At 47.3% G+C, this 25,216-nt stretch overlaps 1 protein-coding gene across 4 annotated transcripts in view; it reads right to left on the bottom strand.

The window, feature by feature from the left end:
- Window positions 1-25,216, bottom strand: part of BRD1 (bromodomain containing 1) — a 453,076-nt gene that overhangs the window by 336,784 nt on the left and 91,076 nt on the right. The gene's annotated exons all lie outside the window — the stretch shown is intronic.

Raw genomic sequence — 25,216 nt, 5'->3', positions numbered from 1 at the left:
CGGGGAGGCGGGAGGGCACATGTGAATCTGCAGCGACTAATGCCACGAACAGATGTACACTGGGTAAGTGGCATTTTCAGTTCGATGGCATATGTTGCTGCAGATACACATGTTTCGCATAGACTATAAAGCAGTTACCTCCCCTAAAAGCGGTGGTTTAGCCTGTAGGAGTTGAAGTAGTTTGGAATAATGTTCTTAGTACAGCTTGGCCCACTGTAGCTTGTTGTGCATTTAGTACGTCTACACAGTAGTGTTTAGTAAATGTATGAGGCGTAGACCAGGTTGCAGCCTTACATATTTCGCTCATAGGAATGTTTCCTAGAAAGGCCATTGTAGCACCTTTCTTTCTGGTTGAGTGTGCCTTTGGTGTAATAGGCAATTCTCTTTTGGCTTTAAGATAGCATGTTTGAATACATCTGACTATCCATCTAGCAATGCCTTGTTTAGAGATTGGATTTCCTATGTGTGGTTTTTGAAAAGCTATGAACAGTTGTTTTGTTTTCCTGATTAGCTTTGTTCTGTCAATGTAGTACATTAGTGCTGTTTTGATGTCTAATGTATGTAGTGCCCTTTCAGCCACGGAATCTGGTTGTGGGAAGAACACTGGCAATTCTACTGTTTGATTTAAATGGAATGGTGAGATTACTTTTGGTAGAAATTTTGGATTTGTTCTTAGAACTATTTTATTTTTGTGTATTTGAATAAATGGTTCTTGTATGGTAAATGCCTGTATTTCACTTACTCTTCTGAGGGATGTGATTGCAATGAGAAATGCGACTTTCCAGGTTAGATATTGCATTTCACAGGAATGCATGGGTTCGAAAGGTGGACCCATGAGTCTTGTTAAGACGATGTTAAGGTTCCATGAAGGAACTGGTGGTGTTCTTGGTGGTATAATTCTTTTTAGCCCTTCCATGAATGCTTTAATAACTGGTATTCTAAATAGAGACGATGAATGAGTAGTTTGTAGGTAAGCAGATATTGCTGCGAGGTGTATTTTTATAGATGAAAAAGCGAGATTCGCTTTTTGCAAATGTAGTAAGTATCCCACTATGTCCTTTGTAGAGGCATGTAATGGTTGGATTTGATTGGTATGGCAGTAGCAAACAAATCTTTTCCACTTAGATGCATAGCAGTGTCTAGTGGAAGCTATTCTAGCTTGTTTTATGACCTCCATGCATTCTTGTGTGAGGTCTAAGTGTCCGAATTCTAGGATTTCAGGAGCCAAATTGCCAGATTCAATGATGCTGGGTTTGGATGCCTGATCTGTTGTTTGTGTTGTGTTAACAGATCTGGTCTGTTGGGTAGTTTGACATGCGGTACTAGTGAAAGGTCTAGTAGAGTTGTATACCAAGGTTGTCTTGCCCATGTGGGTGCTATCAGTATGAGTCTGAGGTGGTTTTGACTCAACTTGTTTACTAGATATGGAAGGAGAGGGAGAGGGGGAAAAGCGTATGCAAATATCCCTGACCAACTCATCCATAGAGCATTGCCTTGTGATTCGCGGTGTGGGTACCTGGATGCGAAGTTTTGGCATTTTGCGTTTTCTTTTGTTGCGAACAAATCTATCTGGGGTGTTCCCCAAATTTGAAAGTACTTGTTCAGAACTTGGGGGTGAATTTCCCATTTGTGGACTTGTTGGTGGTCTCGCGAAAGGTTGTCTGCTAGTTGGTTTTGGATCCCTGGAATAAATTGTGCTATTAGGCGAATGTTGTTGTGAATCGCCCACTGCCATATTTTTTGTGTTAGGAGGCACAATTGTGTTGAGTGTGTTCCTCCTTGTTTGTTTAAGTAATACATTGTTGTCATGTTGTCTGTTTTGACAAGAATGTATTTGTGTGTTATTATGGGTTGAAAGGCTTTTAACGCAAGAAATACTGCTAACAGTTCTAGGTAATTGATATGAAATTTTGTTTGGTGTACATCCCATTGTCCTTGAATGCTGTGGTGATTGAGGTGTGCTCCCCACCCTGTCATGGAAGCATCTGTTGTTATAACGTATTGAGGCACTGGGTCCTGAAATGTCCGCCCTTTGTTTAAATTGTTGCTGTTCCACCATAGAAGCGAGAGGTATGTTTGGCGGTCTACCAACACCAGATCTTGAAGTTGACCCTGTGCCTGTGACCATTGTGATGCTAGGCACTGTTGTAAGGGTCGCATGTGTAGTCTTGCGTTTGGGACAATGGCTATGCATGATGACATCATGCCTAGAAGTTTTAGCACAAATTTTGCTTGTATCTTTTGGTTTGGAAACATAGCACTTATTACCTTGTGGAATGCTTGCACTCTTTGTGGACTTGGAGTGGCAATTCCCTTTGATGTGTTGATGGTTGCTCCTAGATATTGTTGTGTCTGACACGGTTCGAGGTGTGATTTTGTATAGTTGATGGAGAAACCCAGTTTGTGAAGGGTTTGTATGACATATGTGGTGTCGTTTGTGCACTTTTTTATTGTGTTGGTCTTGATTAGCCAATCGTCCAGGTAAGGAAACACATGTATCTGTTGTCTCCTGATATGTGCTGCTACTACTGCTAGACATTTTGTGAACACTCTTGGTGCAGTTGTTATTCCGAATGGCAACACTTTGAATTGGTAATGTATTCCTTTGAATACGAACCTTAGGTACTTTCTGTGAGAAGGGTGTATCGGTATATGAAAGTACGCATCTTTTAGGTCTAATGTGGTCATGTAATCTTGCTGTTTGAGCAGTGGAATGATGTCTTGTAGTGTGACCATGTGAAAGTGGTCCGATATGATGTAGGTATTTAGTGTCCTGAGATCTAATATTGGTCTTAATGTTTTGTCTTTTTTTGGAATTAGAAAGTACAGGGAGTAAACTCCTGTGTTTTTTTGTTGTACTGGTACTAACTCTATTGCATCCTTTTGCAGTAGTGCTTGAACTTCTAGTCCTAAAAGTTCTAAATGTTGTGGTGACATTTTGCGTGTTTTTGGAGGGATGTTTGGTGGGAATTTGTGGAATTCTATGCAATAGCCATGTTGGATTATTGTTAATACCCAATTGTCTGTTGTAATCTGCTGCCAAGATTGGTAGAATTGGCTTAGTCTTCCCCCCACTGGTGTTGAGTGAAGGGGTTGTGTGACTTGAAAGTCACTGTTTAGGTGGAGGTGTTTTTGGAGTCTGGAATCTTCCCCTACTCCTTGGGAATTGACCCCCTCTATATCCCCTGAAACCTCCCCTTTGGAATGAACCCTGATATGGTGTGGTTCTTGTTTGTTGGCTGGTGGTGTCTGTGGGTTGGCCACGAAACCCCCCTCTAAATGGAGTTTTTCTAAAAGAGCCTCTGCTCTGCGGGGAGTAGAGTGCGCCCATGGCTTTGGCCGTGTCTGTGTCCTTTTTAAGTTTTTCAATGGCTGTGTCCACTTCAGGGCCAAAAAGTTGTTTCTCGTTGAAGGGCATATTAAGGACAGCCTGCTGGATTTCAGGTTTGAAGCCTGAAGTGCGGAGCCAAGCGTGTCTCCTTATGGTGACAGCAGTGTTGACTGTTCTCGCTGCAGTATCGGCTGCGTCCAGTGAAGAGCGGATTTGATTGTTTGAGATCGTTTGTCCCTCTTCAACTATTTGCTGCGCCCTTTTTTGGTATTCCTGGGGAAGATGGTCTACGAGAAGTTGCATCTCATCCCAGTGTGCGCGGTCATATCTGGCCAGCAGCGCTTGAGAATTTGCGATGCGCCACTGGTTGGCTGCCTGTGATGCTACTCTTTTTCCTGCCGCATCAAATTTTCTGCTTTCTTTGTCCGGAGGTGGGGCGTCGCCAGATGTATGGGAATTTGCTCTCTTGCGAGCTGCCCCTACTACTACGGAGTCAGGTGGTAACTGCGAAGTAATAAACACTGGGTCTGTGGGTGGTGGTTTGTATTTCTTATCCACCCTTGGGGTGATGGCTCTTGATTTTACGGGCTCTTCAAAAATTTGTTTTGCGTGCCGTAACATCCCTGGTAGCATTGGGAGACATTGATATTGGCTATGTGTAGCCGAGAGGGTGTTAAATAAAAAATCATCCTGTATAGGATCGGAATGCAGTTGGACATTGTGGAATTCTGCAGTCCTAGCCACCAGTTGCGAGTATGAGGTACTGTCCTCTGGCGGTGACGGCTTTGTGGGGTATGAATCAGGATCATTGTCCGGCACTGGGGTGTCATATAGGTCCCAAGCGTTTTGATCCTGATTATCTTGACTTATGGTAGTTTGCGCTGGTGAGTGCATTTGTGGCGGTGTTTGTGCCGGCGATGCCTGTTGTGGTGGAGAGGGCGGAGGCGTGACTTTTTTAACCACTTTGGCTTGTGGTTGTGCGTCATCCTTGAGAAGTCCGATCCTTCTTTTCCTCATTATTGGGGGAAGGGTTGATATCTTCCCTGTGTCTTGCTGGATGTACAGTCGCTTTTGTGTGTAGTCTGATTCTACACTTTGGAGCTCTTGTCCAAATCTGTGCATCTGGCCACTTATTCCTTGTTCCTCTGTGTAGGATGAAGGTGTGGAACTTTTCGGCGCCGAGAGAGAATCTTTTTTCGGCTTCGGCACCAACAGAATTTTTGTGGCTTTCGGCAGTGTGTCTCGGTGCCGATGTTTTTCGGTGCCGGCATCTTGTTTTTGCCTCTCGGAGCCGCTATCTCGGCTCCGAGGTTGCTCCATGGCGGTCCCTCGACCGGAGTCGGGTGTCTTCGCTATGGGCGTGCCCTTTTTCGGCGCCTTCGACGGGTCGCCGGTTTTATGGGTCGAGCCATGGCCTGTTGGCAGTGGCGTCCCCTGGGCTTTTGTCTTCTCGATGGTTTTAATTTTCGACGTCTTACTCACTGTTTGTTGCTGTTGTTCGACGTCGGAGTCTCCGGATTCTGATTCCGGAACCGAGAATGTTTCCTCTTCGTCGTCGAAACGTTGTTTTGTTGGCGTGGACGCCATTTGTAGACGCCTGGCTCTTCGGTCCCGGAGTGTTTTTCTGGACCGGAAGGCTCGACAGGCCTCACAGGTATCCTCCTTGTGCTCGGGGGACAAGCACAAGTTACAGACCAAGTGCTGATCTGTATAAGGATACTTACTGTGACATTTTGGGCAGAAACGAAACGGGGTCCGTTCCATCGGCTTCGATGTCGCACGCGGTCGGGCCGACCAGGCCCCGATGGGGGAATCGAAGCTACCCCAAAGTCTTCCGATGATCGGTGTCGATGTACCTAACTATCCCGATACCGAACGGAACAATACCGACGCTTTCTTCCGAGATTCTGACTAACTTTCCGAACCGAAACACGGAGCGAAAAGGAATACGTCCGAACCCGACAGCGGAAAAAAACAATCTAAGATGGAGTCGACGCCCATGCGCAATGGAGCCGAAGAGGGAGGAGTCCTTCGGTCCTGTGACCAAAAAAGACTTCTTCGAAGAAAAACAACTTGTAATACTCCGAGCCCAACACCAGGCAGCGGACTGTGCGAAACATGTGTATCTGCAGCAACATATGCCATCGAACCTTTGGTTACTCACGGTCTCGGAGTCGCCGGAGGGTCCTCCCTGAGGTGATGGTTCTCCACCAGTCGAGTCGGGGTCGCCGGGTGCAGTGTTGCAAGTCTCACGCTTCTTGCGGGGATTGCAGGGGTCTTTAAATCTGCTCCTCTGAAACAAAGTTGCACTCTTTTTGGAACAGGGCCGCTGTCCTCAGGAGTTTCTTGTTCCTCTTGAAGCAGGGAAGTCCTCTGAGGATTCAGAGGTCGCTGGTCCTGGGAAAAGCGTCGCTGGAGCAGGTTTCTTTAGAAGGCAGGAGACAGGCCGGTAGGACTGGGGACAAAGCAGTTGGTGTCTTCTTTCTTCTTCTGCAGGGGTTTTTCAGCTCAGCAGTCCTCTTCTTCTGTAAGTTGCAGGAAGCTAAATTCTTAGGTTCAGGGGAGCCCTTAAATACTAAATTTAAGGGCGTGTTTAGGTCTGGGGGGTTAGTAGCCAATGGCTACTAGCCCTGAGGGTGGGTACACCCTCTTTGTGCCTCCTCCCAAGGGGAGGGGGTCACAATCCTATCCCTATTGGGGGAATCCTCCATCTGCAAGATGGAGGATTTCTAAAAGTTAGAGTCACTTCAGCTCAGGACACCTTAGGGGTTGTCCTGACAGGCCAGTGACTCCTCCTTGTTATTCTCATTATTTCCTCCGGCCTTGCCGCCAAAAGTGGGGCCGTGGCCGGAGGGGGCGGGCAACTCCACTAGCTGGAGTGCCCTGCGGTGCTGGAACAAAGGGGATGTGCCTTTGAGGCTCACCGCGAGGTGGTACAGCTCCTGCCTGGGGGAGGTGTTAGCATCTCCACCCAGTGCAGGCTTTGTTACTGGCCTCAGAGTGACAAAGGCACTCTCCCCATGGGGCCAGCAACATGTCTCGAGTGTGGCAGGCTGCTAGAACCAGTCAGCCTACACAGGTAATTGGTTAAGGTTTCAGGGGGCACCTCTAAGGTGCCCTCTGGGGTGTATTTTACAATAAAATGTACACTGGCATCAGTGTGTGTAAAGAAATGGCTCCCTGTTGCAGTTACCCCCCACTTTTTGCCTGATACTGATGCTGACTTGACTGAGAAGTGTGCTGGGACCCTGCTAACCAGGCCCCAGCACCAGTGTTCTTTCACCTAAAATGTACCATTGTTTCCACAATTGGCACAACTCTGGCACCTAGGTAAGTCCCTTGTAACTGGTACCCCTGGTACCAAGGGCCCTGATGCCAGGGAAGGTCTCTAAGGGCTGCAGCATGTCTTATGCCACCCTAGGGACCCCTCACTCAGCACAGACACACTGCTTGCCAGCTTGTGTGTGCTGATGGGGAGAAAATGACTAAGTCGACATGGCACTCCCCTCAGGGTGCCATGCCAACCTCCCACTGCCTGTGGCATAGGTAAGTCACCCCTCTAGTAGGCCTTACAGCCCTAAGGCAGGGTGCACTATACCACAGGTGAGGGCATATGTGCATGAGCACTATGCCCCTACAGTGTCTAAGCAAAACCTTAGACATTGTAAGTGCAGGGTAGCCATAAGAGTATATGGGCTGGGAGTCTGTCAAAAACGAACTCCACAGCTCCATAATGGCTACACTGAATACTGGGAAGTTTAGTATCAAACTTCTCAGAATAATAAACCCACACTGATGCCAGTGTTGGATTTATTAAAAAATGCACACAGAGGGCATCTTAGAGATACCCCCTGTATTTTACCCAATTGTTCAGTGCAGGACTGACTGGTCTGTGCCAGCCTGCTGCTGAGAGACGAGTGTCTGACCTCATGCGGTGAGAGCCTTTGTGCTCTCTGAGGACAGAAACAAAGCCTGCTCTGGGTGGAGGTGCTTCACACCTCCCCCTGCAGGAACTGTAACACCTAGCAGTGAGCTTCAAAGGCTCAAGCTTCGTGTTACAATGCCCCAGGGCACTCCAGCTAGTGGAGGTGCCCGCCCCCCTGGACACAGCCCCCACTTTTGGCGGCAAGTCCAGGAGAGATAATGAGAAAAACAAGGAGGAGTCACTGGCCAGTCAGGACAGCCCCTAAGGTGTCCTGAGCTGAGGTGACTCTGACTTTTAGAAATCCTCCATCTTGTAGAAGGAGGATTCCCCCAATAGGGATAGGAATGTGACCCCCTCCCCTTGGGAGGAGGCACAAAGAGGGTGTACCCACCCTCAGGCCTAGTAGCCATTGGCTACTAACCCCCCAGACCTAAACACGCCCTTAAATTTAGTATTTAAGGGCTCCCCTGAACCTAAGAATTTAGATTCCTGCAACTAACAAGAAGAAGGACTGCTGAGCTGACAAACCCCTGCAGAGGAAGAACAGAAGACACCAACTGCCTTGGCCCCAGACTTACCGGCCTGTCTCCTGCCTTCCAAAGAAACCTGCTCCAGCGACGCTTTCCAAGGGACCACCGACCTCTGAATCCTCTGAGGACTGCCCTGCTTCGAAAAAGACAAGAAACTCCCGAGGACAGCGGCACTGCTCCAAAAGAACTGCAACTTTGTTACAAGGAGCAGATTTAAAGACCCCTGCAACTCCCCACAAGAAGCGTGAGACTTGCAACACTACACCCGGCGACCCCGACTCGACTGGTGGAGAACAAACAACTCAGGGAGGACCCTCCGGCGACTCTACGACTGTGAGTAACCAAAGTTGTCCCACCTGAGCCCCCACAGCGACGCCTGCAGAGGGAATCCCCAGGCTCCCCCTGACCGCGACTGTCTGAACTCCATTTCCCGACGGCTGGAAAAGACCCTGCACCCGAAGCCCCCAGCACCTAAAGGAATGGAACTTCGGTGCAGGAGTGACCCCCAGGAAGCCCTCTCCCTTGCCCAGGTGGTGGCTACCCCGATGAGCCCCCCCCTTGCCTGCCTGCGACGCTGAAGAGATCCCTTGATCTCTCATTGACTTCCATTGAAAACCCGACGCGTGTTTGCACACTGCACCCGGCCGCCCCCGCGCTGCTGAGGGTGTACTTTTTGTGCTGACTTGTGTCCCCCCCGGTGCCCTACAAAACCCCCCTGGTCTGCCCTCCGAAGACGCGGGTACTTACCTGCTGGCAGACTGGAACCGGGGCACCCCCTTCTCTCCATTGAAGCCTATGTGTTTTGGGCACCTCTTTGACCTCTGCACCTGACCGGCCCTGAGCTGCTGGTGTGGTAACTTTGGGGTTGCTCTGAACCCCCAACGGTGGGCTACCTTGGACCCAAACCTGAGACTTGTAAGTGATTTACTTACCTGACAAAACTAACAAAAACTTACCTCCCCCAGGAACTGTGAAAATTGCACTAAGTGTCCACTTTTAAAACAGCTTATTGTGTTTTATGTAAAAAGTATACATGCTAAAGTAATGATTCAAAGTTCCTAGAGTACTTACCTGCAATACCTTTCAAATGAGATATTGCATGTAAAATTTGAACCTGTGGTTCTTAAAATAAACTAAGAAAATATATTTTTCTATAACAAAACCTATTGGCTGGATTTGTCTCTGAGTGTGTGTTCCTCATTTATTGCCTGTGTGTATGTACAACAAATGCTTAACACTACTCCTTGGATAAGCCTACTGCCCGACCACACTACCACAAAATAGAGCATTAGTATTATCTCTTTTTGCCACTATCTTACCTCTAAGGGGAACCCTTGGACTCTGTGCCTGCTATTTCTTACTTTGAAATAGCACATACAGAGCCAACTTCCTACAGTGTGCATTTATTGTGCTGAGAAGTTTGATACCAAACTTCCCAGTTTTCAGTGTAGCCATTATGGTGCTGTGGAGTTCATGTTTGACAGACTCCCAGACCATATACTCTTATGGCTACCCTGCACTTACAATGTCTAAGGTTTTGCTTAGACACTGTAGGGGCACAGTGCTCATGCACTGGTGCCCTCACCTGTGGTATAGTGCACCCTGCCTTAGGGCGGTAAGGCCTGCTAGAGGGGTGACTTATCTATACTGCATAGGCAGCGTGAGGTTGGCATGGCACCCTGAGGGGAGTGCCATGTCGACTTACTCGTTTTGTTCTCACCAGCACACACAAGCTGGCAAGCAGTGTGTCTGTGCTGAGTGAGGGGTCCCCAGGGTGGCATAAGCTATGCTGCAGCCCTTAGAGACCTTCCCTGGCATCAGGGCCCTTGGTACCAGGGGTACCAGTTACAAGGGACTTACCTGGATGCCAGGGTGTGCCAATTGTGTAAAACAAAAGTACAGGTTAGGGAAAGAACACTGGTGCTGGGGCCTGGTTAGCAGGCCTCAGCACACTTTCAAATCAAAACATAGCATCAGCAAAGGCAAAAAGTCAGGGGGTAACCATGCCAAGGAGGCATTTCCTTATAGCTAAAATATGTAAAAACACAAAAAGTCAACTGTTCAACTGGGCTGCCCCAAAGACAACGCCAAATAAGTACATTAAGATTATTTCTTCATGGGGGTGGTGGTCTCGCTTCAAATCAGCACTTAATAACCTCCTGCAGTCAGGACTATAATTTTGATTTTTAACTTATTTAACTTTGGTGTTTTAAGTTAGCTGGTTGTCATTGTCAACTATTTTGTGAAGCCACCCAGTTCAGAAGACAGGTTGCTGCTTGGTGACTGTGTTGAGCTGTGTGTGTCAAAAACTGTCAATACTATTTTAATTCAGAGATCCATTATGTCCCTTGACTTCAAAAATGCTTGTATTGCACTGTTTGATATTAATTACTGGATACTTGCCTTGATGCACGTGTTAAAATGTTGGAATAAAGTTTGCTGTTTGAACTCAGTATTGAGGGTGCAATATTGAAGAAAAGGGCCATAGTGATACCTCTAACTTAAAATCATTGTTTGTGGTCTGTAAGAGAGATGCAGAAGACTGGCTTTCATATGGAGCGGGTGCTGGTGAGGCGTCTGTAAGGAAATGCCTCCTTGGCATGGTTGCCCCCTGACTTTTTGCCTTTGCTGATGCTATGTTTACAATTGAAAGTGTGCTGAGGCCTGCTAACCAGGCCCCAGCACCAGTGTTCTTTCCCTAACCTGTACTTTTGTATCCACAATTGGCAGACCCTGGCATCCAGATAAGTCCCTTGTAACTGGTACTTCTAGTACCAAGGGCCCTGATGCCAAGGAAGGTCTCTAAGGGCTGCAGCATGTCTTATGCCACCCTGGAGACCTCTCACTCTGCACAGACACACTGCTTGCCAGCTTGTGTGTGCTAGTGAGGACAAAACGAGTAAGTCGACATGGCACTCCCCTCAGGGTGCCATGCCAGCCTCTCACTGCCTATGCAGTATAGGTAAGACACCCCTCTAGCAGGCCTTACAGCCCTAAGGCAGGGTGCACTATACCATAGGTGAGGGTACCAGTGCATGAGCATGGTACCCCTACAGTGTCTAAATAAAACCTTAGACATTGTAAGTGCAGGGTGGCCATAAGAGTATATGGTCTGGGAGCCTGTCAAACACGAACTCCACAGCACCATAATGGCTACACTGAAAACTGGGAAGTTTGGTATCAAACTTCTCAGCACAATAAATGCACACTGATGCCAGTGTACATTTTATTGTAAAATACACCACAGAGGGCACCTTAGAGGTGCCCCCTGAAACTTAACCGACTATCTGTGTAGGCTGACTAGTTTTAGCAGCCTGCCACAAACCGAGACATGTTGCTGGCCCCATGGGGAGAGTGCCTTTGTCACTCTGAGGCCAGTAACAAAGCCTGCACTGGGTGGAGATGCTAACACCTCTCCCAGGCAGGAATTGTCACACCTGGCGGTGAGCCTCAAAGGCTCACCTCCTTTGTGCCAACCCAGCAGGACACTCCAGCTAGTGGAGTTGCCCGCCCCCTCCGGCCAGGCCCCACTTTTGGCGGCAAGGCCGGAGAAAATAATGAGAATAACAAGGAGGAGTCACTGGCCAGTCAGGACAGCCCCTAAGGTGTCCTGAGCTGAGGTGACTCTAACTTTTAGAAATCCTCCATCTTGCAGATGGAGGATTCCCCCAATAGGGTTAGGATTGTGACCCCCTCCCCTTGGGAGGAGGCACAAAGAGGGTGTACCCACCCTCAGGGCTAGTAGCCATTGGCTACTAACCCCCCAGACCTAAACACGCCCTTAAATTTAGTATTTAAGGGCTACCCTGAACCCTAGAAAATTAGATTCCTGCAACTACAAGAAGAAGGACTGCCCAGCTGAAAACCCCTGCAGCGGAAGACCAGAAGACGACAACTGCCTTGGCTCCAGAAACTCACCGGCCTGTCTCCTGCCTTCCAAAGATCCTGCTCCAGCGACGCCTTCCAAAGGGACCAGCGACCTCGACATCCTCTGAGGACTGCCCCTGCTTCGAAAAAACAAGAAACTCCCGAGGACAGCGGACCTGCTCCAAGAAAAGCTGCAACTTTGTTTCCAGCAGCTTTAAAGAACCCTGCAAGCTCCCCGCAAGAAGCGTGAGACTTGCAACACTGCACCCGGCGACCCCGACTCGGCTGGTGGCGATCCAACACCTCAGGAGGGACCCCAGGACTACTCTGATACTGTGAGTACCAAAACCTGTCCCCCCTGAGCCCCCACAGCGCCGCCTGCAGAGGGAATCCCGAGGCTTCCCCTGACCGCGACTCTTTGAACCTAAAGTCCCGACGCCTGGGAGAGACCCTGCACCCGCAGCCCCCAGGACCTGAAGGACCGGACTTTCACTGGAGGAGTGACCCCCAGGAGTCCCTCTCCCTCGCCCAAGTGGAGGTTTCCCCGAGGAATCCCCCCCTTGCCTGCCTGCAGCGCTGAAGAGATCCCTAGATCTCCCATTGACTTCCATTACAAACCCGACGCTTGTTTCTACACTGCACCCGGCCGCCCCCGCGCTGCTGAGGGTGAAATTTCTGTGTCAACTTGTGTCCCCCCCGGTGCCCTACAAAACCCCCCTGGTCTGCCCTCCGAAGACGCGGGTACTTACCTGCAAGCAGACCGGAACCGGGGCACCCCCTTCTCTCCATTCTAGCCTATGTGTTTTGGGCACCGCTTTGAACTCTGCACCTGACCGGCCCTGAGCTGCTGGTGTGGGGACTTTGGGGTTGCTCTGAACCCCCAACGGTGGGCTACCTTGGACCAAGAACTGAACCCTGTAAGTGTCTTACTTACCTGGTAAAACTAATCAAAACTTACCTCCCCTAGGAACTGTGAAAATTGCACTAAGTGTCCACTTTTAAAACAGCTATTTGTCAATAACTTGAAAAGTATACATGCAATTTTGATGATTTGAAGTTCCTAAAGTACTTACCTGCAATACCTTTCGAACAAGATATTACATGTTAAATTTGAACCTGTGGTTCTTAAAATAAACTAAGAAAAGATATTTTTCTATATAAAAACCTATTGGCTGGATTTGTCTCTGAGTGTGTGTACCTCATTTATTGTCTATGTGTATGTACAACAAATGCTTAACACTACTCCTTGGATAAGCCTACTGCTCGACCACACTACCACAAAATAGAGCATTAGTATTATCTATTTTTACCACTATTTTACCTCTAAGGGGAACCCTTGGACTCTGTGCATGCTATTCCTTACTTTGAAATAGCACATACAGAGCCAACTTCCTACAGCGTCTCTATGAGATAGTCACTAGTTGCAATAAGAAGCCACCACCAGAAATCTAAACATCTCTGAAATGACCATAACCTCTTTAGATATACAGGACAGAATTGCTTTACGTCTCAGCTTCACATCCTCCCATTCACCTCAACGCACAATTTACATCAGCAAAGTAGCAGGGAGCGTTTTCTGCAATGGGCGAATGTCTTACACTGTGGAATATGTGCATGAGGGGCCAGATTAAATCATTTACAGGTGGTAACGGAGCCCTCCAGGTCACCGAACAGGACAGGTTTCATTAAGTCAAATAAGACACTAGGTATACAACTACTAACAAGAAGTTTCCACTGGACAGCTCACCAACCTGGAAAAATACAATGGATTTGACTAAGAGGCTGAGGATATGACTGGATTCCAGTTCAAACTGAGAACAGGTTAAAAAGATGGACCTACCAAGCTCAATGGACTAGTGAAATGGGAACAGAGCTAACAAGGGAATGTATGGGGATGAATCTAGAGAGAAATAAAAAAAAGACGTAACTTATCCTGTAAGGATCTGTTTGTTGCATGTAGTGTTATAGTTTCACATGGTCTGCATACTCGTGCTATTTTCTGTTGTGCTCGGGCATGTGCAACTCGTTTTTGTTTCAAAGAAGTCTTTTGAGTCACAAGGTATAATGACGTCTCCTATCGCTGGTAATGTGCGTGTGCACTGGCTCCACTGTTAGATTGTTTTACGAAAAGGTGGGAGAGGATGTAGTGGGAGCACTGGAAAGTAAAGAATAAACATGCAAAAGAGAAAATAATGTCTGCAACAAACAGAGGCTTCAGGGAGAAGGGTGGATGAATGTGAATCTATATGACTACATTCCACAAATAGATGATCACAAGGTAACAGATTCCGTTTGTCATGGTCTGCGTATACTGTAAAGCAGACAGTAGACTGTTAGGATAGACTGTAACACAAGACTTCCACACTCAATGACTAGTCTGAGGATGTTGCTAAAGATTGAAGAGTTTCGTAGCACAGCTTGGACCATCTGTGCTTGCTGTGTTGCTCACGTCCACACAGGAGTATTTGCTGAATGTGTGTGGCGTTGACCAGGTAGTTGCTTTACATATGCAAAAACAGCAAGTGATGGACGGAATGCTGAACATTGTCGAACATTCACCCCCAGTCACAGATCTGGGTTTAATCCATCGTTTTTTTGCTGCCCATGCCATTCCAGTTTGGACCCAGCCATATGCAAATCAGTCTTGACCCTGTTCCCCATGGGAACAGTCCAGCCCGAACTGCTAGGCCAGGTCTTCCCTGGACTGGAAACAAGCATCCTGGGACCGGTTTCGGGGTTTCACCCCTCATCAGCCAGGCTAGCTTGAATCCAGTGGCATGGGAAGCACGGGACCCACGTCTGGGCATACCCTTCCCACTTAGGGCAAAAAATGCAAAAACAACAAGTGATGGACGGAATGCTGAACATTGTCAAACATTCACCCCCAGTCACAGATCTGGGTTTAATCCATCGTTTTTTTTCTGCCCATGCCATTCCAGTTTGGACCCAGCCATATGCAAATCAGTCTTGACCCTGTTCCCCATGGGAACAGTCCAGCCGGAACTGCTAGGCCAGGTCTTCCCTGGACTGGAAACAAGCATCCTGGGACCGGTTTCGGGGTTTCACCCCTCATCAGCCAGGCTAGCTTGAATCCAGTGGCATGGGAAGCACGGGACCCACGTCTGGGCATACCCTTCCCACTTAGGGCAAAAAATGCAAAAACAACAAGTGATGGACGGAATGCTGAACATTGTCGAACATTCACCCCCAGTCACAGATCTGGGTTTAATCCATCGTTTTTTTGCTGCCCATGCCATTCCAGTTTGGACCCAGCCATATGCAAATCAGTCTTGACCCTGTTCCCCATGGGAACAGTCCAGCCCGAACTGCTAGACCAGGATACAGCACAAGTCCAAGTGCTGTATCCTGTATCCTGGTGGGAAAAACCCCTGCTCAGAAATGACAAACTCTAGGTGTCGCTGGGCCTGGGGGTGCCCAAAGGTGGGCAGCGAGACAAGCACTGTAGGTGGTGGATAGGCAAAAGACATGGATTGGTACATGATAGCAAAAACAAAATATCTATAATGACAAAGGATACCCCAGACAATAGGACAAAATCAGCTCCCTCAGGAGGGAATTTCGAGGGCTGGTGGGATAGACACTTGGTGGGAGGTAAATGATGATTGGATGGATTGAAATAACTCTGATTATTTGCTTTGCTTATGCCTCATTGACCAGTATAGAAGTGTACTGCTCTAAACTTGCCTTTGGTTTGTATTGCAATGCTTTATTACGTTTTGAAAACTCAATAAAAAGATTTTTAAAAAATAAAAAAGTTTGGGTTTATCCGAAGACCCAGCCCACTGGAAGAAAGGTTCTTGCAGAGTAAGAGCTTGATGTTCACTAACATGCTTTCAAGACATGATAGCAACTAGAAAGGCAACCGTCCATTATTAGAACTGTAGTGGGCACAAAAGAAGGGGCTCAAAAGGAGTGTCCATAACTCGAGTAAGTACAGAATTGAGGTGCGAGACTGGGGTGGGAGGAACCCTATGTGGAAAGACTTATTTGAGCCCTTCCATGAAGGCCTACATGACCGGTACCTTGAAAAGGGAAGAATGGTTAAAATTTTGCAAGTATGCTGCGACTGCTGCTAAATGACGGTGGTTGGCAGTATAAGGGAACCCTCACGTTGAAGGTGAAAGATGGAACACATTATATACTGTACTGTTGGCTCGAGTGGAAGGCAATAGTGGATTAAGAATTTCCACTTAGCCATATAGCAGATACACATGGTGGGTCTACGTGCCACTTTGAAGTCAGACATGCACTATGTAGATTCAGGTAACCAAGCTCTAAGATCTCAGGCAAGGCTGAGCTGCCTGGGGTTAGGATGCCTCATGGTGCCCTGGTTGTGCATGATTTAATCTGGCCTGCAAGACAGTTTTTCTTGAGGGACCACTGACAAGTTAACAAGGGTCATGAGGTACAGTTGTCTAGCCCATGTGGAAACCATCAGGATAAGGTGGGGCGACGTTTGCCAAAGCTTCTAAACCACTTACCGAAGGAGTGGCGGAGAGGGAAAAGCATAGGCAAATATCCATGACGAATTCATCCCTAGTACATTCCCCACAGTCTGTGGGTGTGGGATCTTGGAGGTGAAGCTTTGGCATTTTTGGGCAGTTGAGAAGAGATCAATGTCTAAAAACCTATTGCTAGATCTGATAACAGAAGGCCTTGAGTGCAAGCTGGATAATTAACAGTTCCAAATAATTGATGTGGAGACCCTGTTGATGGGACAAGCTCTGGATGATGGTGTGCTGCAGATGTGCCCACCCATCCCGTAAGAGAAGCATCTGTAGTGATGATCACTAGAGGATCAGTCTAGAAAGGGCCGGCCCTGCAAGAGATTGTTGCTGTTCAACCACTGCAGAGAGCTAGGCACTCTTGTTCAGGACACATGTGTAATATTATATAGGACGCAATGGCAATAGACGAAGCTATCCTGCCTAGAAGGCGCATTACTGTCCTGACCATTAATTGGTGATCTGGTTGTAAAACAGAGAGTAGTAGTTGGATGGTGTGGACCCTTGCTTGGATTGGGTATACTTTGCTGGGGACTGCGTTGGGGGCTGCACAGAGAAAGGGCTGAATTTGGAGAGGTCGGAGTGTGACTTGACTGCATTCATAGTGAAGCTTAATTTGTGCAGAAGGTCTATGGTAGTTTGAGTGTGGGAGAGACACTGTTGCTTGTCTGTGCTCTTGATCAGCCAGTCTTTCAGGTAAGGAAACATGTGGATGCCTCTCCTGAGATGAGCAGCTACTGCAGCAAGGCATTTTGTAAATACCTTGAGGGCCGTAGTGACCCGAAGGAGAGCAACTTCAACTGAGAATGGTGACCACTGACCATGAACCGCAGGTACCAGCGGTGAGCAGAGTGGATATGTGTGTGTAAGTAAGCAACCTTTATATCGAGATCGGTCATGAAGTCGTCTTCTCACAACAAGGGAATAACATTGTGTAGGGTGACCATGTGAAAGCTCTGCAACAGGATGCACTCATTCAGAGGCCAGAGGTCAAGTACTGGACTGAGTGTTATGTCCTTCTTGGGTATGAAAAAGTATAGGGAATACACCCTTTTGCGGCGGTGGTGTAGCAGCACAGGTTTGACAAGTGTGTGTACCTCCTCATGAAAGATGAGGAAGAAGGTCTGTTCTCTCTGCATCTGGGATTGTTGCTCCTGTGAGCTCCCTTAGTTTAACCCCGCTTTATGACTGTTGCTAATGGCGTTGGTAAGTGGAGGTCAGGTTAGCAGAACTTGTTTTGGTCCCCCTCTATACTAGGGTCTGCGAAAGGCGCTTTGAGGGAGGATCTCTGAAGAGCACTGATGGCCATGGCTGTGTCAGTATCTTTCTTGATCTTCTCAAGCATCTGATCCTCCTGAAGAGATGTTTGCCATCAAACGGTAGGTTCAATAGATCCTACTGGACCTCTAGCTTTAAGCCGAAGACATGAAGCTATGAAGCCAAGCATGGTGCTGAATGAGGACACTGTAGTTAATCCCCCTGGTTGCAGTATAAGCAGCTTCAAGGGCTAAGCAGATAGTTATGTTGGATATGATTTTGCCGTCTGAGACTAGCTCTTGAAATCTCTGTATCTACAGTTTGATAGATGATGGAGTAGTTCCTCCATCAAATCCCAGTGGGCTCTATAACACTGAGAGAGAATCTGCAATTCTTTAATGTATGGCTGACTGTGTAGTTACCCTCTTGCCTGCAGCGTCCTGGATGATATGAAGCTCTATCTTGTGGGGCACCTATGCATCACTTCAAGGTAGGAAATTCATGGTGTCTGGAGGGGGAGGTTTGGCCGAATATATAGGCCCGGATCTGTGTTCTCTCAGGGGACTGACAGTGTAGGTCATCTCTACACTCAGTGGCAAAACGGGCCTCGTATGAGCTCAGGGGGCTTACCCCTCCCCTTTGTCAGAGGAATGTGGTGACATCCTCTGGAGAAGGTGGCAGAGTTTGGCACAGTTGCTGGTGGCACCAGAGGAGGAGAAAAAGGATGAGGAGGAGTAGGAAGATGTAAGGGGAGGAGGAGGTACAAGACGACAAGCTGGCAGTGGGATACTGCCTCTTTCCTGGTGTTTCATGTGCTTAGGAGGAGTAGGCTCCAGAGCAAGCTGCTCCTCAAAGGTTAGCTTCATGTTCCTAGGAAGGGTGTCCTGCGCCTTAGGTGGCATCTTGTTTGAGATCTTCCAAGTCTCTGGGAGGATAATGAAAATGTCACTTACCCAGTGTACATCTGTTCGATGGCATCTGTCGCTGTAGATACGCATGTTTTGCATAGCTCGCCATCTGGTGTTGGATCGGAGTGTTACAAGTTGTTTTTCTTCGAAGAAGTCTTTCGAGTCACGGGACCGAGTGACTCCTCCTTTTGTCTCCATTGCGCATGGTCGTCGACTCCATCTTCGATTGTTTTTCCCCGCAGAGGGTGAGGTAGGAGTTGTATTGTAGTAATAGTGGCCATGCAATGGAGTGACTAAGTATGTACCTATTTAAAGTTAAAATAATATATATACAAATAGTTGAAGGTACCTTCCGAACTGCTACAGGCTCCCAGGGAGGCGGGTGGGCACATGCGAATCTACAGCGACTGATGCCACGAACAGATGTAGACTGGGTAAGTGACATTTTCAGTTCGATGGCATCTGTCGCTGTAGATACGCATGTTTTGCATAGACTAGTAAGCAGTTATCTCCCCAAAGCGGTGGCTCAGCCTGTAGGAGTGGGAGTAGTCTGAAACAATGTTCTTAATACGGCTTGACCTACTGTGGCTTGTTGTGCGGATAACACGTCTACACAGTAGTGCTTGGTGAATGTGTGAGGCGTAGACCATGTGGCTGCCTTACATATTTCTTGCATTGGGATGTTTCCTAGAAAGGCCATGGTAGCACCTTTCTTTCTGGTTGAGTGTGCCCTTGGTGTAATGGGCAGTTGTCGTTTAGCTTTAAGGTAGCAGATTTGGATGCATTTAACTATCCATCTGGCTATACCTTGTTTTGATATTGGGTTTCCTGCATGAGGTTTTTGGAATGCAATAAATAGCTGTTTAGTTTTCCTGATGCTCTTTGTTCTGTCAATGTAATACATTTTGACATCTAAAGTATGTAGTGCCCTCTCAGCTACGGAATCTGGCTGTGGGAAGAACACTGGAAGTTCCACTGTTTGATTTAGATGGAACGGTGAAATAACTTTTGGTAGAAATTTAGGATTAGTCCTTAGGACGACCTTATTTTTGTGTAGTTGTATAAAAGGTTCTTGTATTGTAAACGCCTGAATCTCGCTTACTCTTCTTAGAGAGGTAATGGCGATGAGAAATGCAACCTTCCATGTTAGGAACTGTATTTCGCAGGAGTGCATGGGTTCAAAAGGTGGACCCATAAGTCTAGTTAAGACAACATTGAGGTTCCATGAAGGAACAGGTGGTGTTCTTGGTGGAATAATTCTTTTAAGGCCCTCCATGAATGCTTTAATGACTGGTATCCTATATAGGGAAGTTGAATAGGTAGGCTGCAGGTATGCAGATATTGCTGCAAGGTGTATTTTAATGGAAGAGAAAGCTAGGTTAGATTTTTGTAAGTGAAGCAAGTAACCCACTACATGTTTTGGGGTTGCGTGTAATGGTTGGATTTGATTAATATGGCAGTAGCAAACAAACCTCTTCCATTTACTGGCATAGCAGTGCCTGGTGGATGGCCTTCTGGCTTGCTTTATGACTTCCATACATTCTTGGGTAAGTTGTAAGTGTCCGAATTCTAGGATTTCAGGAGCCAGATTGCTAGATTCAGCGATGCTGGATCTGGGTGTCTGATCTTTTGGTTGATCTTTTGGTTGTGTTGTGTTAACAGATCCGGCCTGTTGGGCAGTTTGATGTGGGGTACTACTGATAGGTCTAGCAGCGTTGTGTACCAGGGTTGCCTTGCCCAAGTTGGTGCTATTAATATGAGTTTGAGTTTGTTTTGACTGAGTTTGTTTACCAGATAAGGAAGGAGAGGGAGAGGAGGAAAAGCGTAGGCAAATATCCCTGACCAGTTCATCCATAGGGCATTGCCGTGGGACTGCCTGTGTGGGTATCTGGATGCGAAGTTTTGGCATTTTGCGTTCTCTTTTGTCGCAAACAAGTCTATTTGAGGTGTTCCCCAGAGCGTGAAGTAAGTGTTCAGAATTTGGGGGTGAATTTCCCATTCGTGGACCTGTTGGTGATCTCGAGAGAGATTGTCTGCGAGTTGATTCTGAATCCCTGGGATAAATTGTGCTATTAGGCGAATTTTGTTGTGAATTGCCCAACGCCATATCTTTTGTGCCAGCAGGCTCAATTGCGTTGAGTGCGTTCCCCCTTGTTTGTTTAGATAATACATTGTTGTCATATTGTCTGTTTTGACGAGAATGTATTTGTGAACTATTATTGGTTGAAAAGCCTTCAGTGCTTGAAAAACTGCTAGCAGTTCTAGGTGATTTATATGCAGTTTTGTTTGATGTACGTTCCATTGTCCTTGTATGCTGTGTTGATCGAGGTGTGCTCCCCACCCTGTCATGGAAGCATCTGTTATTACGTATTGTGGCACTGGGTCTTGGAAAGGCCGCCCTTTGTTTAAATTTATATTGTTCCACCATAGAAGCGAGAGGTAAGTTTGGCGGTCTATTAACACCAGATCTAAAAGGTGACCCTGTGCTTGTGACCACTGTGATGCTAGGCACTGTTGTAAGGGCCTCATGTGCAGTCTTGCGTTTGGGACAATGGCTATGCATGAAGACATCATGCCTAGGAGTTGTAATATCATCTTTGCTTGTATTCTTTGTGTTGGATACATGCGTTGTATGATGTTGTTGAAATTTTGAATTCTTTGTGGACTTGGAGTGGCCACTCCTATTGTTGTGTTTATTATGGCTCCTAGGTATTGTTGTACCTTGCATGGCAGAATGTTGGATTTTGCGAAGTTGACTGTGAACCCTAGTTTGTAGAGGGTTTGTATGATTTGATTTGTGTGGTGTGAGCACGTTATTAACGAATGGGTCTTGATTAGCCAGTCGTCTAGATACGGGAATACATGTATTTGCTGCCTTCTGATGTGTGCAGCGACTACTGCTAGACATTTGGTAAAGACTCTTGGTGCGGTTGTTGAACCGAAAGGCAGTACCTTGAAGTGGTAGTGTATTCCTTTGAATACAAACCTTAGGTATTTCCTGTGCGATGGATGTATTGGTATATGGAAATACGCGTCTTTGAGGTCTAATGTTGTCATGTAGTCGTGTAGTTTCAGCAATGGTAACACTTCTTGTAGTGTGACCATGTGAAAGTGGTCTGATTTGATGTATGTGTTTAGTATTCTTAGGTCTAGGATTGGTCTTAGCGTTTTGTCCTTCTTTGGTATTAAGAAGTACAGTGAATAAACTCCTGTGTTTATTTGTGTGTTTGGTACTAACTCGATTGCATTCTTTTGCAATAGTGCTTGAACTTCTATCTCCAGGAGCTCGGAATGATGTTTTGATAAATTTTGTGCTCTCGGTGGTATGTTTGGAGGGAATTGTAGAAATTCTATGCAATAACCATTTTGGATAATTGCTAGAACCCAAGTGTCTGTAGTGATCTCCTCCCATGCTTTGTAATAATGACCTATTCTTCCCCCCACTGGTGTTGTGTGGAGGGGGTGAGTGACATGTGAGTCACTGCTTAGTTGTAGGGGTTTTGGGGCTTTGAAATTTTCCCCTATTCCTAGGGAATTGCCCTCCTCTATATTGGCCCCGAAAGCCTCCCCTGTACTGTCCCTGGTAACTGGATGTTGTTGCCTGTGAGGTACTGGCTTGTGTGGCCTGACCCCGAAACCCCCCTCTAAAGGGTGTTTTGCGGAAGGTGCTGTAATTTCCTCTGCTCTGCGGGGAGTAGAGTGCGCCCATGGCTTTAGCAGTGTCCGTGTCTTTTTTAAGTTTCTCAATCGCCGTGTCCACTTCTGGACCGAACAGTTCTTTTTCGTTGAATGGCATATTGAGAACTGCCTGCTGAATCTCTGGTTTAAACCCAGACGTTCGTAGCCATGCATGCCTTCTGATGGTCACAGATGTATTTATTGTTCTTGCAGCTGTGTCTGCTGCATCCATGGAGGAGCGTATCTGGTTGTTTGAAATGTTCTGTCCTTCATCAACCACTTGCTTTGCCCTCTTTTGTAGGTCTTTTGGTAGATGTTCAATGAGATGTTGCATCTCATCCCAATGGGCTCTGTCATAGCGCGCAAGTAGTGCCTGAGAGTTAGCGATGCGCCACTGGTTTGCAGCTTGTGCTGCGACTCTCTTTCCAGCTGCATCGAACTTCCGGCTTTCCTTATCTGGGGGTGGTGCATCCCCAGATGTGTGGGAGTTGGCCCTTTTCCTAGCTGCTCCTACAACGACAGAATCTAGTGGCAGCTGTGTAGTGATGAAAATAGGGTCTGTAGGAGGCGCTTTATACTTTTTTTCCACCCTTAGTGTGATTGCCCTACTTTTGACCGGCTCCTTAAAGATGTCTTTTGCGTGCCGAAGCATACCAGGGAGCATAGGCAGGCTTTGGTAGGAGCTGTGGGTGGCGGAGAGGGTGTTGAATAGAAAGTCATCCTCGACTTGTTCTGAGTGGAGGCTTACATTGTGGAATTGTGCTGCTCTAGCCACCACCTGAGAATATGCAGTACTGTCTTCTGGTGATGATGGCTTTGTAGGGTATGCCTCCGGACTGTTATCTGACACAGGGGCGTCGTATAAGTCCCATGCGTCCTGATCCTGGTCACCGTGGCTCATGGTGGTGTGAGCCGGGGAATGTGATGGAGTTTGTGCTGGTGAGACGTGAATTATAGGTGGAGGAGAGGGTGGCGGAGTAACCTTTTTCACCATTTTTGTTTGTGGTGTTTGTTCAGTTTGAAATTCCAGTCTTCTCTTTCTCCTAATAGGGGGAAGGGTGCTTATCTTTCCTGTCCCCTGCTGTATAAAAATACGTTTCTGCGTATGGTCCACATCGGTGGATTGCAGGTCTTCCTCAAACCTATGCTTTCGCATGTGGGAGGTCATTGATTGCTCTTCTGTATAAGAGCCTGAAACTGGGTCGGTTGCAGGTTGTTTTGGCACCGAAACCCTGTCTGCATCTTTTTTCGGCTCCGAGGTGACTTTTTTCTTTTTCGGAGTCGAAACATCTCGGCGTTGAAATGGCAACGCAGTGGCGTCCCCTGGGCCTTGACAATCTTCTTATGAGTGGTTTTCGACGTCTTACTCACGGTTCGTGGATCGTCGAATTCCTCGGAGTCCGATTCGTGTATCGAAAAGGTTTCTTCCTCTTCTTGTATCTCGAACTCTCGGTGGGCTGTCGGCGTGGACGCCATTTGAAGTCTTCTGGCTCGACGGTCTCGGAGTGTTTTTCGGGACCGGAATGCACGACAGCCCTCGCAAGTGTCTTCACTGTGCTCAGGTGACAGGCACAGGTTACAGACCAAGTGTTGGTCTGTATAGGGGTATTTGTTGTGGCATTTGGGACAGAAACGGAACGGGGTCCGTTCCATCAGCGTTCTTCTACACGCGGTCGGGCCGAGCAGGCCCCGACGGGGGATCGAAAACTACCCCAAAGGGCTCCGGAGCTCTTCGATCTTCGATGCGGTGTTGATTCTAACTACGCCGATCCCGAACGCAACAATACCGACGAAAATCTTCTGAAATTTAGCTGTTTTTCCGTTCCGAAACTCAGAGCGACAGGAACACGTCCGAACCCGATGGCGGAAAAAAAACAATCATAGTATTTTTGACCTGCAAAAGGCTCTTTTTAAAGATGCTGAAGTACTGGCTGCTGTCATCGGAGCCAGGCATCAACTGTGGTTTTGGCACCGAATGCCTCATCATCAAAGGTCTATGTATGTTTTTTGGACCAAACTAAGCTTGTGATGCTGGTTTTAGTGACGCCCTCAACAGAGTTGTTGGTTCTGAGGCTGGCAGAGGTTTGTGCAGCATTTTCAATGTTGGGGAATGGAGTGCTCTTGGCTCCAAGGCCTCCTGTCTGTGTCGACCACGGCCCTGAAGTGGTGGTGGAACAGAGACATGGGGAGAGGCCTGTAGGCTCAATGCGAAACTACCAATGGGGCAGTGCTCAGCCTGTGCACCATGAGATTGGGAGGTAATACTCATAGTTACAGGCTTCGATACCTGCTGCACCTCTGGAACCTCCTGTCCCTCCAACTCAAATTGGAATCTGGTTTCAGGACTGAACTGCAGATGGCTGTCCATGGGTGGTTCGTTCTCCAAGTGTTCCTCTACGTCCTGGCATCCCAAGAGGTTGGGGAAGGCATCACCTGCCTGATGCTGCATTTTCAAGCATTCAAGTCTCCAATCATGTTGATGCCGCATATCTTTTTCAACTGAAAGGTGAGACAGACTAGGCAGGCGGCCTCATAGTGTTTGGCCGAGACACACAGGTTGCAAATGTGGTGCTGGTCACTCCAACGAAACTTGGAGCGATGGGGAGGGCAGTATTTGAACAGAGTCCTTTCCATTTCTGTGTCGACATGGCTGACTAAACGAAATGAAGATGAGATGGAGGGCCCTGCTGGACCAGTGTGGAGATGAGGTGAACAAAGAAAGCCTTTTGACATCAACAGAAGAGGATACTCTCAATAAACCCAATAACAAATTCTATTAGGCGCTGACCCAGCGCTGGTTCAATAACACGTTCAAGTCAGATGGCGGAAAGAAAATAACGTAACAATGGAGTAGATGCCCAATGCGCATTACCAGTCATAGAAGGAGTCACTATACTTCGTGACTCTAAAAGCTTCTTTGAATAAAAACAAGTTGACATGTTAGATCCCAACATAAGATGGCAGGAGTATGCTGAGCAAGTCTATCTACAGTTACAGATGCCACAAACAAAGGAGTTTCTACAATTCACAAAAAAGGGAGTCAGAATATAAGTTCATGGTGCATTGGTATCTTACACCCAAAACGTTAAACAGATATTATTTGACATCACAGGTCTATATTGGAGATGTGAAGAAAAAGAAGGCTGAAAGAATCATATTTGGCTGGCATGAGTGTAGATATGAACGTTCTGAAA

Source organism: Pleurodeles waltl, chromosome 4_1 (assembly GCF_031143425.1).
Source record: "Pleurodeles waltl isolate 20211129_DDA chromosome 4_1, aPleWal1.hap1.20221129, whole genome shotgun sequence".
NCBI lineage: Eukaryota > Metazoa > Chordata > Amphibia > Caudata > Salamandridae > Pleurodeles > Pleurodeles waltl.
This window is presented reverse-complemented; position numbering and strand designations above follow the sequence as displayed.